Source organism: Mus musculus, chromosome 10 (assembly GCF_000001635.26).
Source record: "Mus musculus strain C57BL/6J chromosome 10, GRCm38.p6 C57BL/6J".
Lineage (NCBI taxonomy): Eukaryota > Metazoa > Chordata > Mammalia > Rodentia > Muridae > Mus > Mus musculus.
In genome coordinates this window covers 31063982-31083300 of record NC_000076.6, presented here as the reverse complement: position 1 = coordinate 31083300, position 19319 = coordinate 31063982, and the positions used below count along the sequence as shown (strand labels likewise).

Genomic DNA, 19319 nt, shown 5'->3' with positions numbered 1-19319 from the left:
TTTATTCCTTCCTTGACCAAGTTATCATTGGGAAGAGTGTTGTTCAGTTTCCACGTGAATGTTGGCTTTCTATTATTTATTTTGTTATTGAAGATCAGCCTTAGTCCATGGTGATCTGATAGGATGCATGGGAAAATTTCAATATTTTTGTATATGTTGAGGCTTGTTTTGTGACCAATTATGTGGTCAATTTTAGAGAAGGTACCATGAGGTGCTGAGAAGAAGGTATATCCTTTTGTTTTAGGATAAAATGTTCTGTAGATATCTGTTAAGTCCATTTGTTTCATCACTTCTGTTAGTTTCACTGTGTCCCTGTTTAGTTTCTGTTTCCATGATCTGTCCATTGGTGAAAGTGGTGTGTTGAAGTCTCCCACTATTATTGTGTGAGGTGCAATGTGTGCTTTGAGCTTTAGTAAAGATTCTTTAATGAATGTGGCTGCCCTTGTATTTGGAGCATAGATATTCAGAATTGATAGTTCCTCTTGGAGGATTTTACCTTTGATGAGAATGAAGTGCCCCTCCTTGTCTTTTTTGATGACTTTGGGTTGGAAGTCAATCTTATCAGATATTAGGATGGCTACTCCAGCTTGTTTCTTCATACCATTTGCTTGGAAAATTGTTTTCCAACCTTTCATTCTGAGGTAGTGTCTATCTTTTTCTCTGAGATGAGTTTCCTGTAAGTAGCAAAATGTTGGGTCTTGTTTGTGTAGCCAGTTTGTTAGTCTATGTCTTTTTATTGGGGAGTTGAGACCATTGATATTAAGAGATATTAAGGAAAAGTAATTGTTGCTTCCTTTTATTTTTGTTGTTAAAGTTGGCATTCTGTTCTTGTGGCTGTCTTCTTTTAGTTTTTTGAGGGATTATCTTCTTGTTTTTTCTAGGGCGTGGTTCCCGTCCTTGTATTAGTTTTTTTTCTGTTATTATCCTTTGAAGGGCTGGATTCGTGGAGAGATCATGGGTGAATTTAGTTTTGTCGTGGAATACTTTGGTTTCTCCATCTATGGTAATTGAGAGTTTGGCTGGGTATAGTAGCCTGGGCTGGAATTTGTGTTCTCTTAGTGTCTGTATAACATCTGTCCAGGCTCTTCTGGCTTTCATAGTCTCTGGTGAAAAATCTGGTGTAATTCTGATAGGCTTGCCTTTGTATGTTACTTGACCTTTTTCCCTTACTGCTTTTAGTATTCTATCTTTATTTAGTGCATTTGATGTTCTGATTATTATGTGTCGGGAGGAATTTCTTTCCTGGTCCAGTCTATTTGGAGTTTTGTAGGCTTCTTGTATGTTCAAGGGCATCTCTTTCTTTAGATTTGGGAAGTTTTCTTCAATAATTTTGTTGAAGATGTTTGCTGGTCCTTTGAGTTGAAAATCTTCATTCTCATCCACTCCTATTATGCGTAGGTTTGGTCTTCTCATTGTGTCCTGGATTTCCTGGATGTTTTGAGTTAGGATCTTTTTGCATTTTCCATTTTCTTTGATTGTTGTGCCAATGTCCTCTATGGAATCTTCTGCACCTGAGATTCTCTCTTCCATCTCTTGTATTCTGTTGCTGATGCTGGCATCTATGGTTCCAGATTTCTTTCCTTGGGTTTCTATCTCCAGCGTTGCCTCATTTTGGGTTTTCTTTATTGTGTCTACTTCCCTTTTTAGGTCTAGTATGGTTTTGTTCATTTCGATCACCTGTTTGGATGTGTTTTCCTGTTTTTCTATAAGGACTTCTACCTGTTTGGTTGTGTTTTCCTGTTTTTCTTTAAGGATTTGTAACTCTTTAGCAGTGTTCTCCTGTATTTCTTTAAGTGAGTTATTAAATTCCTTCTTTATGTCCTCTACCATCATCATGAGATATGCTTTTAAATCCAAGTCTACCTTTTCTGGTGTGTTAGGGTGCCCAGGACTGGGCGAAGTGGGCGTTCTGGGTTCTGATGATGGTGAGTGGTCCTGGTTTCTGTTAGTAGAATTCTTACGTTTACCTTTCGCCATCTGGCAATCTCTGGAGTTAGTTGTTATAGTTGTCTTTGTTTAGAGATTGTTCCTCTTTTGATTTTGTTACCCTCTATCAACAGACTTGGGAGACTAGCTCTCTCCTCTGAGTTTCGGTGGTCAGAGCAGTCTCTGCAGGCAAGCTGTCCTCTTTCAGGGAAGGTAGGTGCACAGTTATCTGGTGTTTGGACCTCCTCCTGGCTGAAGATGAAGGCCCAAAACAGGATCTTTCCCAGAAGCTGTGTTGCTTTGGCCAGGAAGGTGGCCGGTTGTCTGGAGCTGAAGATGGCGCCGCCTCAGAAGCTCTGTGGCTCTCACCTGACCCAGAAAAGGCTGGCCTCTGTATTCCACACAGTCACCCGTGCAACCTGCCCTCCGAGGAGTCCCAGAGCCAAGGAGGCTCCCGCCGGGGCCTGAGGCAGAAACCTCTCGGGCCGGGCGGACCCCTGTGCTCTCACCAGGAAGGTGGCCAGTTGTCTGGAGCCAAAGATGGTGCCGCCCAACCATGTAAATTCTTTTTTTTTCTTTTTTTTTTTTAATTAGGTATTTTCCTCATTTACATTTTCATTATAAATGGTAGTTTTCACAACTTCCCGTATACAACCTTAGCATTCTCTTCAATTAAGGTGATTTCCTTCAAGAAACAAATAGGGGACATTTCACTGCAAACATTGCTTCCCAATAATATGTATGAATTGATCATGTTCCCTCATACTGGTTAAAAGAAAAGCACTCAAACCTCCAGTGAACATCTCAAACTCTGTGTAAGATAGCCTATCATTTATCATCATACAACCATACAATAGCATTAGGAAGAGAGTATGTGCTGAACCCTGAGAGCCAAGAGCTTGATGATATTTAACTGGGAAAAAGATCTGAGCATCATTTTTACAGTTGAATTAGGGAGAAATGAGCAATCTGATTTTGTTTGTATGTATGTTTGTTTGTTTGTTTGTTTGTTTACTGAAACAGCGTCTAACTGCGTTGCCTACGCTGGATCTCAAGGATGGACATGAATGGATGGGGCACAGGACACAGGACACAGGTGAGCCAGCCCTGAAGACAAGGGAGCACTGGAGAGTGGGTGCTGCCACTCCTCTGCTGTGAGGTGGCTTGGGTGTGGGTATGATGCCACCTCATCTGCAGTAGCCAGAAGAGCTGGCCCTGGGGTCATGAGAGCAGGAGCATTAACCATGCCCCCCACCCCCCGGGGCTGCAGCACTTGGCAGAGTGGTACCTGAACCTTGACTGGGAAGCACATTGGAGCTGGTTCTGGAGATGTGGGTACTTGTGAGCCTGCCCTGAAGGTGTGAGGTCATGAAAGCTGATTCCACCTCATGCTGATGGTGGCACTGGGTGGCCTACACCAAAATCTATCTCATCTGCGAAGGGTTGAGATGGGTGAAAGGCTCATTCATGCTGATCCAAAGCTGAAGAATCTCCATGGCATCGGGCAACAACAGGATACCTGGAAGGAGTCCCAAGGAGGATTTGATATTGATGGTGTCTCAGAAGCCAGAGACATTAACCACGCCAATGATTCACTGCCACAAATATTTGCACATGAAGATATGTGGACAGAGGGATAGACTGTGACAGCCACCATGACGAGCTGTTTTTTATGCTTTGCTTTGCTTTGTTTGTTTGTGTTTTATTTTGGAGGTAGGTTGCAAGGGTGAAAGGTGGATATGAGCAGATGAGATGTCAAACAACAAATCAATGAAAACTTTTGTTTAAAAAAAAAAGGAAGAGAGGAGAGAGGAGAGAAAGAATAATTTAAGGCATCCATAGCATTTAAAGAGTTAAAAATTGCAAACATTGCATATAGTGAATGAACACTCTTGGTGTCTATTCTTCTAAAGTAACAATTGTAGTATATGCTTAGAATAAAATTCAAATCAAGTATTGAAGTCTCCCTGAAGCACTTGGAAGAGTTCTTTCAGACCCATCCCAGTGCCTAGTACAGCATTGTATAACATGTGCTGAAAGATGATGGTGGATTCTAGTTTAATGCTATGATCTATCAAAGACGTTTTTGAGACTCCTTAGCCTCTCAAGGGAAAGTAGGATAGCAAATTCAGCCTTTCAGTCTAACCTTGGCACTTAATCACCTCAAAACTTACTTTTTTACAACTGGACCTATGGCTTAGCCATTAAGAAAACACTTGCTGATCTTTCAGAGGGCCTGAGGTCAGTTCCCAGTACTCATATCTGCAGGCTCACAACTTCCTGTAACATCTTGTAACTCTAGCATCAAAGAATCTGACACCTTCTTCCAGCCCTTATAGGCTTCTTCTCCCATGTAGTAGACATTCATTCATACAGCTAAATAAAAATAAAAATGGAGCCTAAAAATGTTTACTATTCACAATTGCTTTACAAGAGAAAATATCACATGAGTGACTGGAGGTCTGCAGGCTAACTGACATTGTCCTGAGACTCAAAAGGCAGTCATTAAGTCTATTTCTAATGCTGTGGGAAAAAAACTTCAAAAGCTGGGCCACAGGCTATAGTGACAATGTTCTCCCTCCCCCTCCCCCTCCCCCTCTCCTTCCCCTCCCCTCCCCCTCTCTCTGTATGTGTGCACATGTGTGTGCCTGTGTGTTCTTCACTTTTTCCTCCATTCTCCATCCTTCTCATAAGCATCAAGTATTATAAACAACTGAAAACAGGTTGGATTTTGGAGTTAGATAAAATCAACGTGGCCCAGTAGATAGCATTTCTTCTAGGCTCCGGCCAAAAGTTACCTAGCAACAGCCAGGTTGGAGCCTGACTCACATATAAAAATACTGTTTGGGCTTCTCTCTCTTTGGCTTCTCTTTCTTCTCTTCCCCCTCTCCTCCGTTCCTTTCTTTCTCTCTCCCTATTAGCATTCTGTCTAGGCTCTGCCCCACAGTTACCTGGTAACAGCCAAGTATCCTCTGCCCCACAGTTTTGGCAACAGCCAGGTAGGACTGACCCACTATAAAAGGGGGCTACTTGCCCATTCCTCACTCACTTGCTCTTCTCTTGCTGCCTTGCTCTTCCCTTACCCCATTCCCTTCCCCACCCCCCTCCATGTGTTCATGGCCAGCCTCTACTTCTATACTTCTCCACTCTCTTTCTCTCTGCCTTTCTCTGCCTCTACTGCCCTTTTAACTACCCTCCCCATGCCCTGAATAAACTCTACTCTATACTATACCATCCTGTGGCTGATCCCTCAGGGGGAAGGGATGCCGTGTCATAGACCTGCTAAGGCACCCCCTTGCCCCATACCTCACCACACCTCCATAGAACATACCATCCTCTCTTTATCTTTTAATAAACAAATCATTAGTGCTGAAATCCCAGATTTAGAAACTCTGCCGGCTTGCATCCCCCACTTCCCCCACCCCACCCCCCCATCCCCACCCCCACCCCCCCTGCTGCTCTCACATGCTCACATGGATATCCATGCTCTCTAGCCTAAACTTCAGAGAACTGGTAAGCTCCCTCCCCAACTTGACAGAGTAAATGTCTGCATGGTCCCAGGGGAGAGTTCTTGAGCTCAGAGCTACCTTTGTGCTGCCCTTGAGGATGGGAGACATCCAGTCTTTCACCAACCCTCCTTCCCAACTTTTTCCCTTGGGTGAGATTTTCCTCTCTTCCTTGGAGACAGTTTCTTTCTCTCTGCAGAGCAACTCTTGGGCCTGGGTAGCCTGCTTTCTGGCTCAGGAATACTGGCTCCCTGTGTAGCCCCAGGCTCATGTGACAACCTGATAGTCTGACCTGTGCTAGAATCTCTCTGGTTGTTAATGATGCCCTCAGGATGCTGGTAGGGGCAGTTAATAACCCTATTCTCTCACCCGTGGGTCAGTCTTCACCACCTTTTCCTTACTTACTAGGAAGTCTTGGTTCTAATTCACAGTAGCAGAAAACAATATCTCTACATGGCCACTAAACTGGCACTTTCTCTCTAGCAAAGTCTAGGCTTCCCTGGCCCTGCCCCCCTGCCAGGGACCCTGTCTACTGCCCTCATTCCCCTCAAATTCGCTCATGGTTCACCTTGAGAAAATTGGGTCTGGCCCCACCCCTTGCACCCTGCTAGGGACTCTGTAAGACTTGCTTTCCCAACATCCCTACAATTGCTTGCTCTCTCACCATGAGGTGCTCCTGAGCTCTGCCCACCAAAGCTGCCACTGGGCCCTGCTTGCCTGCTCAGCTCACAGCTTTGGCCCTGCCCTCCCCTGACTTGTTGCCACCTCCTTCTCTGACAATCTGCATGCTCTCTCACACAAAGTGCTTAGCTGCCTGCTCCTGTGCACGCACTGGAGCCTCTCCTTCTCTCCTCTCTCCGTTTCTCCCTTTCTCCCTCTCTCGTCCCTCTCTTCCTCTCTCCTCCCTCTCCCTCTCTCTCCCCAGGACTTATAAGTGAGAGCTAGCAGTTCCGTGAGTCACAAGAATAGTGTGCACGTTGCTGGGATATCGGACCCTACTTCAGGCACTTCCTTTTTCCCACCCACTGTGGTCTCCTACCTCTGGAAGCACTGGGCCATGGCTTCCAGGTGCTAGTAGGAAATTTCACTCCATGCCTGGTCAAAGTAAATACACCATTGCCACTGCCGCTGCCACCACTGCTGCCACCACCGCTGCCACCTCCGTTCAGCAGGAGGAGCACCACACACCATTCCACTCGCACCCCAACCGGAGCGCGCACTTGAGCCTCAGCTGTGAGCACATGCATGCCTGCCCCAGTCCTTCATTCTGCAGACTGGCCATTCCCATGTCTTGCCTGCCAGCACAGTTTGTATCACAGGCCTGAACCTGCCTGGACAAACTCACTTTCTGTCACCATGATCTGAAGTCACTGCTGTTAGCTCTCTTATTCTGGCCCACACCAACTCTAAGACAAATATTTCTCTGCTAATGCAACGTATGTTTTTCTCTACTTACACAACCAAAGTTACTTAAGATTTTCATCCTATCCTTTCTTGATAGATGATTTTTTTCTATTGCCATTAAATTATGATGTTCTCTGTTCAGATATAGCCAATTGATATAGCTTTCAATCTTGTCAGAAGTCTGCTAATTATTAATATATTTAAGTTTATGACAGACAGAATCTCTGGAAACCTATAGGAGTTTACTCACACAAGGTCTCAGAAGATTTGGACACAGATGCAAGATACTGCCTGGATTGTGATATGATGATCACTGAGAAGCACAGTGGACAAAACTGGATACCCTGAGCCAAATGACTTATCTAAATCAAGGTAAGCCATTTCTCATGTCACACATATCCATTCCTCAGAGAAAAAAAAAAAGGCTCTTCATCTTCTGAGCTTGAAAATCAGACTGACTCTGCCCAAGTTGCCGCAGAGATCACAGGGAACTGTTGGCTAGTGGACTCTGTCATGTTTTTAATTGATACATGACTGCTAAATTATTGTTTATTCCTCCCAGATTCCTGACTACATTGACAGTGTTAGAGTTGGCTCTAAGACTGGACAATTTTTCTAAGTTTCCTAGAGACAAATCACCCCCAATGCCAGCAGGAAGTAATCAGATTTCACGACAACCCTGTTCCTGCTTCACCATCACCTCTTTCTAATTTTTTTCTTTTTTAATTAAACCAAAATGGGGGAATGTTAGAATTCTGTCTAAGCTCCATCCCATGGCTACGTGGCAACAGCCAAGTAGGCCTGACCCACTAAAAATGCGGCTGCTTGCCACCTCCTCGCTCTGTTGCTTTCTTGCTCTTCCCTTCCCCCTCTCTCCCCACATTCCCTTCTCCCATCTCTCTCCACATGTTCATGGCCAGCCTCTCCTCCTCCTCCTCCTCCTCCTCCTCCTCCTCCTCCTCCTCCTCCTCCTTCCTTCCTTCCTTCCTTCCTTCCTTCCTTCCTTCCTTCCTTCCTTCCTTCCTCTCTCTCTCTCTCTCTCTCTCTCTCTCTCTCTCTCTCTCTCTCTCTCTCACTCTCTGCCTCTACTACCCTCTTAACTCCCCTCCCCACTGCATGAATAAACTCTTCTATACTATACCATCGTATGGCTGGTCCCTAAGGGGAAAGGATGCCTTGGCATGGGCCTTCTGAAGCACTCCTTTCCCCGATACTTCACCACACCTCCATAGAATATATGCCCCCTCTCTTATCTTTTTAAACACATTACTCCCTGACCCCCCCACCCTTCTCTCCATCATATCTCTCTCCACTTGTTCCTGGCCGACCCTTCTTCCCTTCTTTCTCTCTCCTCTCTCTTCCTGTCCTTTCTTTCTCTGCCTCTACTTCTACATACCCCCTTCCCATGCCTCAAATAAACTATTTTATACTGGACATGTCCTATGGCTGATACCTCAGGGAAGATACCTTAGCAGGGCACCCCCTCCTTTTGCATCATATGGCCACATTACAAATTGTACTGTACATACCACACATCTACTATATAATACAAATATAAATATGTGATGTATCTACACAGTGTGTATGTGTAAGTTTTGAAGACTTGAAATAAAGTCTTTTTCTTGTCATACCAGAGCATTCTGTGGTGAGAACTTTTTTTCCTGGAAACAAAGACTATTTTCCCTCAGTAACTCTTTGTTGAGACAAAGTTGCTTGAATGTGTTTGCTCTTATTCAGGTAGAAGATGGAGTGTGTGCTAGGCAAATAAACACAGGGTATGAAAGTGGCCCTGCTGGCAAATTTGCTAAACTCCTGGGGAAAATAATCATCTTTGTTTCATAAACAAGACTGAAATCAAAAATCGGAAGTCAAAGATCGGGGTTTCTCAGCACACAATAAAGGCTTTGTACAGTAGCTGTTTTCCTTATTGTGCCCCCCCAACCCCCCATGGCAGAAAGGTAATAAAAGCAGAGCTTTGCCACTTTGTCCCGGAGACAGGGGTTTTAAGTCCATTGAGGGCAACTTTGCACCTTATCTAAGTCTCTCACCACAGGCCACTTAGTCAGGAAAGGCCCTGTTTTGCTGGTCCCTGAAAAGGAAAGAGCCTGCAGCTGGGACAAAGAATAGGTCTCTGCTTAAATGCATCTGCCAGTTTTGCGTAAAGGAAGATGCTTCTGTCTGTTTATAGCTGAACCCCTCTCCCTTTATAATTCCCATGGCTGATGTTACTTTTTATAGCATGTCTGACTGTCTGGGAAGGAGCTGAGTTGCTCCAAGCCTTAGAAAGCAAAGGGAAGAGGAGACCTATCAGTACCTCTGCCTGCCAAAGGGTTTCTCCCCCTCAGGAGTCTACAAAGCAAATTATCTGTGTAGTATTTGTGTGCTTGATCTAGCACATTTACAGAGCAGATTTACTACAGGGGTATTTTAGAATGGGTGATTTAAGTGGAAGAACTTAAGCAATGTTTCATTTGTACCTATACCCTCCTTGCTTTGTTGGCTATGCAGTTAGCTTCATGTTTATTATTAATAATTGCTAGTTGGCTTAAAGTTACATTGTTACCACTCTGTCTGTGTCATAAAAATTGGAGAAAAGATAACCCCTGACTTGATATTTTAAAAAATATACTAAAAAACAAAAATATATTTTCAATTATATATAAATGTGTATGTGTGTGTGTATGTGTGTGTGTGTGTGTGTGTGTGTGTAGGAAACACAGTGACACTAGGAAAAAGAAAGAAAATGTTACAGCAGAATTTAATTCTGAAGAGGATGCAGGGTGTTTTAGAAAGCTTTTCTTTCTTTTTTTAAAAAAATAATCTTTTACTGGATATTTTCTTTATTTACATTTCAAATGTTATCCCCTTTCCCGGTTTCCCCTCTGCAAACCACCTATCACATTTCCCCTCCCCCTGCTTCTATGAGGATGTTCCTCAACCTATCTACCCACTCCTGCCTCCCCACCCTCAATTCCCCTACACTAGGGCATCTATCAGTCTTCATAGGACCAAGGACCTCTCCTCCTATTGATGCCTGACAAGGTCATCTTCTGCTACATATACAGCTAGAGCCATGTGTACTCCTTGATTGGTGGCTTAGTCCCTGGGAACTCTGGGGGGAGGGTTGCTTGTTGGTTGATATTGTTGTTCTTCCTATGGGGTTGCAAACCCCTTCAGCTCCTTCAGTCCTTTCTCTAACTCCTCCACTGGGGACCCCATGCTCAGTCCAATGTTTGGCTGCAGCATCTGCCTCTGTATGTAAAGCTCTGCTGACCTTCAACTCTAGCTAGGATAGGATATCCCATAAGGAAGAGTCAATTTTTTTTTTCAATCAGAAAAGGCTCTCATGTCTTAGTTAGAAACATTACACTTATTAGAGATTATGTCTATTTCCTGTATAGGATTAAATCTCAAAGCAAATACTTGAAAAAAGTCAAGTCTCCTAAATGACAAAAATTTAGTAGATGAAAAATAAGTGATCAGTTTCAAAATGGCATTATATAGCTTGATAAATTTAATTAAGTATGTATGAGGGCTTAAAACTAACATTTGGCAAATAGTAACATAGTGTGTGCTTGAGCATGTACACACACAGCTAATAAAGAATAATAGACAAACTGCCCAGAGATATGTAGCTTTAATCCTACTGAGAGGCAATAGTGACCCTGTAAACAAAGTAATGGGAGTTTGAGTCCTTGAGGCTGGGCCTAAAATCCCTTCTAGTAGTATTGATTGTAATTCTCTACAGCCCCTTCTAATTGTTTAAGAAGTGTGAGACTCCCTGCTGTCTATATCTATATCTCATCTATATCTCACATGGTCAACTTCAAACAGAAACCAGACAAAACTCTCTTGTAAGAGTAAAAACAAAAAGCCAAATCCACCTTTCAGGAAGATGGAATATATTCTGTTTCTAGATGGTTAGATGACTCAAAACCTCAAATATCAAAGCATCAGTCGTCCACTTGCACTGTCACAAGTAGATACACTGAAATCAACCTGTACATAGCACTGCCAAGTGCCGCTCTGTGTCAGCAGACTTTAGTCTTGCTAAAGGTAAATACTTTCATTTAAACAACAGCAACAAACTATGCAAAAATATAAACTGGCAACATCTTATCAAATATTTCAGTTAGTCATAATAGAAACAGTATGTAACAAACAAAAAAATAAACGAAAGGTAATCAGATCCATGCTGCCACCGACCAAAATACAGAATGAGTTATTTTGGTGGAGTTAGAATATAATAATAAAAGTCATTTTCATTGTGTATAGATAGCTTAATCAGCTAGTTGATTGATTTTTTCCAGTTTTTTCCTTCTTTATTTTCATATGTGCACACATGTATATGTGTGGTGTACATATGTGCATGCATGCTTGCACAAGTGGGGGCACATATGTTTTTGGATACATGTACATATGGGTATGGGTGCTTATGGAGGTCCACAGTTGATGTTGGGAATTGTCCTCCAACATGTTCCCTCTTTAATCAGTGAGAGGAGGACTCTTAATCAAATTCAGGACACCCTGATGTTGCTAGTCTCTCTAGTCATCTTACTCTGGGGATACCCTGAATCTGTCTTTTGAGGTTTATCCTCTTTTTATGTGGATTCTTGGGATCCAAATTCTAGTCCTCACACTTGCATGGCAATCTCTTAATCACTAAGCCACACCCCAACCTTCCCCCTTTTCATGGTTCACTCTGTTTTGGTACTGTGTAAGCATTATCTTGAGCCCATAAGTCATTACAGCAGCAAGAGTCAAGCAAAAAGATTCTCCAGCACTGTACACACTGTCCATAATACCCATTTTTAATGCTCATTTTTTCACTCCAACTGGATTTATTTGAATGAAAGTCAGAAACAATCCAATATTAGCGAACAGTTAGCAGTTCGGCATGAGAGATACATCCTATGCTTCACATATAAGAAAGGTTTTCCTCGTTTCTAATGTTAGTTATTACACCTTTAATATTATTGTATGATCTTCTTCTAGAACTTTATTCCTAATGAATCATCAAAATCAGAACCTATGAAGAAAGTCTGGTGAACTTTGTCTCCATCTTTGGAGACAACAAGTTGTTATTAAGCAACATCAAGAATTGGCCACCAAGACTCAAAGCTCCCGAGGAAGCACACTGACGCACGAGAGATTTGTTTCCAGGATAAGGAAGCATAACTGACTGTGGCCTGGCCATATCTTCATCTTTACATGTCTGTGGACAGGCCCACCACATTACTGACATCATCTTCTGTCTTGAATTCTTTTTTTTTTCTTTTTTGGTTTTTTGAGACAGGTTTTCTCTGTGTTCCCCTGGCTGTCCTGGAACTCACTCTGTAGACCAGGCTAGCCTCAAACTCAGAAACCCGCCTTCCTCTGCCTCCCAAGTGTTGGGAATAAAGGCGTGCACCACCACTGCCCGGCCTGTCTTGAATTCTTTTCAGTTCAGTCAGTTGCTGCATAAAGATTACTTACCTCTCAAAAAGGCCTTCAGGGACTGACCTATAGGAACCAACACATAGGCACCATCTCTTGATTTTTTTTTCTTACCCTGTACTATTTATTCTCTACAGCTCTGACTTCCTATTGTTGGCTGCTTCTTTCCCCAAATGCCAAGCACCTGGGGGGTGGGGGGAGTGGGGTAAAAATGATCATTTTGGTTCAATGCACTAATCCACTCATACCTGGAATAAGGCTTGAAAATATGTTCCCCTTCAGACAGAACTTGCTGCATGAGTTTATGAGTAGTTGCGAAAAGGTTCTTTGCCTAGAGTGTCAGAGCATGGTCATGCTATTATTAAGTTTATAGGGTATTGCTCCCAAGCTGTGTGTGTGTGTGTGAGAGAGAGAGAGAGAGAGAGAGAGAGAGAGAGAGAGAGAGAGAGAGAGAGAGACTAAGAAGAAAGGGTATCAAAACAACACCTGGAGGATTTTTCCGGACTATGGGAGAATCAAGTTTTGTGGTTGTATTCAGTATTCTTGCTGCTATGACACAAATGACAAAAAGACAGAGGACTTATCTTGAACCAGAGATTCAAAGGCCCCATCCATCCTAGCATGGAACCCATGTCTACAGAAGCCTGCGAACAGAGAGACTAGCCCTGTTCAAATAGTGGGGAAGCATGGAGCTCAGACTGGAAGAGAGGTAGGTACACTCTTCAAAGTCTTAACCCCACTGACCTACCTCTGCTATCGAGATCCCACATCCTGAGGTTCCACAATTGCCTAAAGCAGCACTGCCAGCTGTAGACTAGGGTTCAAATACATCACATCGCCTGGGGGGGCCAATTCACATTACATTCAAACCCTAAGTCCTCATTTGGTAAAGGAATAACTGTGGCTTAACCAAAGGTTTCAATGCCCGCATTTGCATTCAAAAGTCTGTTAGGTATGGCTCCAGCTGACTTCTCCCATACACATGCATACGCACTACCCCTCCATCCATTCTGAGGTGAAATGTTTTGTTTCTCAGTAGATGTAATCATTTTTGCCACTGGGTTTTTGTTATATTCTTTTTCCCCAAGATATTCTTTCTATTCTTCCCATGCTTCCCAGCATCATCTGGTATCATGGAAGTTCCATGGCATCTACTGCCAAGGCCTTCTACAAGGGGTATGCATTGTCCGTAATCGCCACCATCACCTGGCCTGGAGTGTGTCTCTCTCTTTATTCTATTCAACATCTCCTTCCTGCCCTGTGGCAGCACCTCTCTCCATTGTCCCTTTGGGAGTTCTGATTGCTTGAACAGGAGCCTTAGTTTGCTATTAGACTAAGCAGATGTTTCCCTCTGTTTTTCTAATCCCATCTCCCATCTCCATACAGTTCCAAAGCCTGGTAAACCCCGGCTTTACCAATGACTTTCAGCTGAAAGATGAACATCTCAAGTGGGAAAGAGGGAGCGGGTATATCAAATACCAGATTTGAGAAAGGAAAAATGCTAAAGCCCAAAACAGTATCCACCTCTTACTACTGCAATCTCTGACATCTCAATAACCTCTCTTTTCAGATCACCCTTCCAGACTGGAAGCAGCTTGCGCATTGCTCCAACATACCTGCTGCCATGTGTAGCATGGTGCCTGGGATTCACTACACTCAAAGCAAATGTTTGGTGACTGAGTGAACCCACGTGTGGCGAAAACCTGTTCTCATCTAGCTTCAACATCCCTGGTCCCAAGTTTAAAACACATATATCCTTAAGACAGGCTACAAAACACCTTCATGTTTAATCCTTATCCTTCTCAGTAGCCACCCACACCCTCTGACCAGGCATTTATCTCAGGGCACAAAATGCCATTTGCCCACTGATCAAAGGCTGTGAGGATAGGAGGCAGGAGCAGCTGTGTTAAGATCCTGCCCACACCCTTCCTGCTCCTACCAACCCACCCCAAGGTCTATTCTGTTTTCACAGTCTAAGCCCAGTGCCTCTTCCAGCCCCTCCCTCTGGGTCCTTGCAGACACTCTGTGGGCCTGAAGGGACAGTTCCTGGCTCAGGAGCCTGCTTTCAGCATTTCATTGTCTCCAGGCAAGGTGCAGATAGCCACCAGAGCTCCTTTCCCCTTTCCTGGGACACTGATAAGGCAATAAAAACAGTTCTCTATTTTCCAGGCAAAAAGCTAACTTGGTAGAATGGGGTGGAGTTCACTGATAAGGAGCAGTCTGGAAAGAAATGTGATGGGGGAAGGGAAGGGAAGGGAAGGGAAGGGAAGGGAAGGGAAGGGAAGGGAAGGGAAGGGAAGGGAAGGGAAGGGAAGGGAAGGGAAGGGAAGGGAAGGGAAGGGAAGGGAAGGGAAGGGAAGGCTAAAGGTCTTGTGAGTTTGCAGTGGTCAAGCACTTCCCTTCTCAGTGGCCTTCACAATGTTAAAGCCTAATCTTTCCTTATAGAAAGATTTTGCTTCATGTTGCCTGGGTCACTTAGGGTTTTCCATGGGACCCGTTTACCCAGAGTGCAGCTTACAGGCCAGAAATAAAAGAGAGAGAGTCAGATAGTGATGTGTTAGAATATCGGTGCAACTCTGAACACACACCAGGCCAAAGCAGTTCCACCTGTTAAGAGGTTTATTAGGAGAAAGAGGGGACAAGGAAGTGGCTGCAGAAAGAGAAGGGGAGAAGAGAGAGAGGGATATATATATATATATGTATATATATATATATCCCATATATATATCCCATATATATATATATATATATATATATATATATATGGGTGGTGACGTGGTCACAAGTAAAGGTGGGAGGTGAGGTCAATGGATTCTGGGAATATGGTGGCCATTGTGTTGGCAACAGGTATGTAGGTTGCACTGTCACCTATGTGATATCACAGATTTCAGAAGACCTGATGCCAACATACCTCCCTTCTTGTTATTATAAAGAGAAGGAAAAGATAGGGAGCAGGAAGCCTAAGGTGAAAAGGGAATGAGGGCGCTGTGTCTCTTAAGCTGCTTCCTGTTGTCTAGGGGCATCGTCAATTTTGGGGTGTAGCTGACTTTCACCATTGGGATCAGTGGCTCTTCTCTGGCAGCTGCTGATAATCCTGTTACAGGAGCTGATTAATATTTTGGTTAGAAATTTTTTTGTATTTGTCATTGAAGGAATGTAGAAACAAGATTAATGATGCAGGGAGCAAATAATAATGCCAGGAAGATGACTAGAAAAGGTGTTATGAAAGGGAGTATCCACTTCAATAGAGGATTTTCGAAAAAATCTCAGAAATGGAGGTCTCATGATCCCTGAAGTTCTTTATTTCTGACTGTAGCTCATGGATTTTGTTTCTTACTATCCCAGAGTGATTGATGTAGGAACAGCATTTTTCTTGAAGGAACAGGCAAAGACCACCTTCTTTAACTGTCAGGACAGCTAGCCCCTATCGGTTCTGAAGCACCACAGCTGCCAAAGGATCTGTTTCAACAACTGCTGTCTCCTACCTGGAATTCTAGGGGTCTTGTATGTAGAAAAAGAGTGTCTTGCAGTGTTGATAGAAGAAAGGATTGGTCTGTGATCCTAGCATATGTATCCTCAGAACTTAACAGAGCATAGTCCTGATAGGGTCGATGTGTATGAAGACGAGTCATTTTTAGGTGGAGGAATGAAAGGTTTGAGGTGAGACAGATGGACTGAATGAGAAAGTCCCTGGAGTTTAGCAGCTGTGGGCATCACAAGGATTACTTTAAAAGGGCCCTGCCATTTGGGAGAGAAGGGTGAGGGCTGATAATCTGGAGGGGATAGAAGGACTTTATCTCCAGTGTTGACAGGCAGTGGGCAGGAGACAGTGTATGGCTGCGGTATATGGTGGTCAGCAAAGTTCCATATGGGAGAATGGAGGTGATAAAGTAATGGGCTGAGCATATGGTCTGGGAGGGGAGAGCATTTAGGTGAAAGACCAGGAGTTAGGACTGGATGTCCATACATGAGTTCAAAGGATGAGGAGAGGTCACTTGGGGAGAGCTTGTAGCCTGAAAAGAGCCAGAGGTAGGAGTTTTACCCAGTCAAGGTGATGTTCTTGTGACAGCTTAACAAGAATGGTTTGTAAAGAAAGGCTATTCTTCCTACCTTACCTGAAGATTGAGGGTGGTAGGGGATATGAAAATGCCAGGGGATGTCTAGGGCCTTAGATAGAATTTGAGAAACTTGGGAAGTAAATTCAGGACTATTGTCTGATTGGAGAGAGAATGGGACACCAAACCAGTGATGATCTCCTCTGATGATCTCTCAGAGGAAGAGCTCAGAGACTGTCTGAGCCCTTTTGTTAGTTGTGGGAAATGCCTCTACCCACCCTGAGAAGGTGTCCACCAGGACCAGGAGGTACTTGGCAAGTCTGACAGTGGGAATGTGGGTAAAGTCAAGTTGCCAGTCAGTTCCAGGAAGGGAACCTCTAGCCTGATGGGTAGGAAAAGGGGTGCTACAATACCTTGAGTTGGAGACAGATATCTGACAGATTTTGCAAGACACAGTGATAGATTTTAAAAAGCTTAGGTCCTCAGAAGTAGGCTGTAGGTGGGTCTTGACAAAAAAAAAAAAAAAAAAAGACATTGCTTGGTTGTTAGGATGAAAGAGTTGGTGAGGATAGGACAGAGTTTGGTGGGTGTCAGGGGGTGAAAGTGGAGGTTGTAGTGTAAAAATGTCCTAGGGAGGATGAGACAAGTCTAGGCCCCTAAGGGCTACAGCTCTGGCTGCCTTGTCATCTTGTTTGTTTCCCTTGGAGACAATAGAATCTTCTGTCTGGTGGGATCTAGAGTGGACAATCCCAATAGCTGTGGGGAGATGGGAGGCCTTTAGCATAGCCATAATTTGGTTTGCATTAGTTACTGATCCTCCTTTTGTGGTAAGTAACCCGCACTCCTTCCAGATAGTAGGGAGGGATAGGAGGATATTTGGAACCTGTGTAGATGTTGAGGGATTTTCCCTGTGCCAGTTGAAAGGCACAGGTGAGGGCTATTAGTTCAGCCTATTTATTGGTGGTAGGAGCAGGAAGGGCCTGTGCTTCTACACCTCGGTGTCTGATACTATGGCATAGCCAGCACTTCTGGCCCCTTCATGTAAAAAGGAGCTGCCATCTGTAGACCAGGTATAGATGGCATGAGGCAATGTACCCTCCTGTATGTGTGAAGGATGAGGTAATAGTTCCTCTAAAGTTTCAGTGCAGGAGTGAGATAGGGAGTGGTCAGTATTTGGTCGAGGAAGAAGACTGGAAATATTAAGAGGCTGGCATGATTGGAAGGTGAGTGTGGGGTCTTCTATTAGAGCTACCTGAAGAGAAATAACCCTGGAGGGAGGTAGAGTCTGTAAGCCTTTATAAGTTAGTAGCTGTGACCTCCCCATTCACCCTGCTCCCCAACCTACCCACTCCAGCTTCCTGCCCTGACATTCCCTGTACTGGGGCATGCAACCTTCACAAGACCAAGGACCTCTCCTCCCATTGATAACCAACTAGGCCATCCTCTGCTACATATTCACCAAGAGACACAAGTCCCACCATGGGTTTTCTTTGATTGGTGGTTTAGTCCCAGGGAGCTCTGGGGTTACTGGTTAGTTCATATTGTTCCTCCTATAGGGCAGCAAACCCCTTCAGATCTTTGGGTGCTTTCTCTAGCTCCTTCATTGGGGACCCCGTGCTCCATCCAATGGACGGCTGTGAGCATCTACTTCTGTATTTGCCAGGCATTGGCAAAGCCTCTCAGGAGACAGCTATATCAGGTTCCAGTCAGAAAAATCTTGTTGGTATCTGCAATAGTGTCTGGTTTTCGTAGTTGTTTATAGGATGGATCCCCAGGTAGGGCAGTCTCTGGGTGGTCATTCCTTCAGTCTCTGCTCCACACTTTGTCTCTGTAACTCCTTCCATGGGTATTATGTTCCCCCTTCTAAGAAGGATTGAAGTATCCATATTTTAGTCTTCCTTCATGAGTTTCATGTATTTTGCTAATTGTATCTTGAGTATTCTGAGCTTCTGGTCTAATATCCACTTATCACGGTGTGCATATCATGTGTGGTCTTTGTTTATTGGATTACCTCACTCAAGATGATATCTGCCAGATCCATCCATTTGAATTTCATAAATTCATTATTTTTAATAGCTGCATGGTATTCTGTTGTATCCATTTCTCTGTTGAGGGACATCTGGGTTCTTTCCAGCTTCTGGCTATTATAAATAAGGCTGCTATGAACGTAGTGAAGCATGTGGAGCATTACAAGTTGGAACATCTTCTGGGTATATTGTTGGATCCTCAGGTAGTAAATACTACGTCCAATTTTCTCAGGAACCGTCAGACTGATTTCCAGAGTGGTTGTTCCAGCTTACAATTCCACCATCAATGGAAGAGTGTTCTTCTTTCTCCACACCCTCGCCAGCATCTGCTGTCACCTGAGTTTTTGATCTTAGCCATTCTGACTGGTGTGAGGTGGAATCTCAAGGTTATCTTGATTTGCATTTCCCTGATGATTAAGGATGTTGAACATTTTTTTAGGTGCTTCTCAGTCATTTGGTTTTCCTCAGTTGAGAATTCTTTGTTTATCTCTGTACCCCATTTTTAATAGGGTTACTTGGTTTTCTGAAGTCCAACTTCTTGAGTTCTTTATATATATTGGATATTAGCCCCTTTTGGATTTAGGATTGGTAAAGATCTTTTCCCAATCTGTTGATTGCCGTTTTGTCTTATTGACAGTGTCCTTTGCCTTACAGAAGCTTTGCAATTTGTCGATTCTCGATCTTACAGCACAAGCCATTGGTGTTCTGTTCAGGAATTTTTTCCCCTGTGCCCATATCTTCGAGGCTCTTCCCCACTTTCTCCTCTATAAGTTTCAGTGTCTCTGGTTTTATGTGGAGTTCCTTGATCCACTTAGACTTGAGCTTTGTATAAGGAGATTAGAATGGATCAATTTGAATTCTTCTACATGCTAACTGCCATTTGAGCCAGAACCATTTGTTGAAAATGCTGTCTTTTTTCCACTGGATGGTTTTAGCTCCTTTGTCAAAAATCAAGTGACCATAGG

General features: G+C 43.7%; 1 long non-coding RNA gene across 3 annotated transcripts in view; it reads left to right on the top strand.

Annotated features, from left to right (window-relative positions):
• Positions 1-17069: 17069 nt before the first annotated feature.
• The window catches only part of Gm30676, a 37029-nt gene continuing 34779 nt past the window's right edge, over positions 17070-19319 (top strand). For all 3 annotated transcript variants that reach the window (XR_001779689.1, XR_001779688.1, XR_380235.2), the window contains exon 1: positions 17070-17154. This is a non-coding gene — a long non-coding RNA (predicted gene, 30676). The remainder of the gene's footprint in view (positions 17155-19319) is intronic.